This window comes from Pteropus vampyrus, unplaced genomic scaffold (assembly GCF_000151845.1).
Source record: "Pteropus vampyrus isolate Shadow unplaced genomic scaffold, Pvam_2.0 Scaffold106, whole genome shotgun sequence".
In the NCBI taxonomy this organism is placed as follows: domain Eukaryota; kingdom Metazoa; phylum Chordata; class Mammalia; order Chiroptera; family Pteropodidae; genus Pteropus; species Pteropus vampyrus.
The window spans coordinates 294503-294831 of record NW_011888887.1 but is presented as its reverse complement, the minus strand read 5'-3'; positions in this window follow the sequence as shown (position 1 = coordinate 294831).

Genomic DNA, 329 nt, shown 5'->3' with positions numbered 1-329 from the left:
ATCCCAGAAATGTTATTTATCCAAATCAGGAAATCCCCCCTTACAGACTAGATGGATAGTTTACCTGGAAATTGCAGACACTCATCTTTTCACATGCCACCTCATAAATGAGCAATGTTGTCTATGGTCTATGGTTCAGAACCCACTGAATACTCAGTATTTTTAACCTTTAGGAAGGTACTAACTAAGCATGTTGTGAATATTTATTTTAGTAAATAAATATTCTAATAAGAATTTAAAGTGAAAGTGAATCCTATGATAGGCTTTTCTTTCTTGGTGTCTTGAAATTTGCTTTTAATTGCAATTAAAATGATTTCAATCCAAAGTAA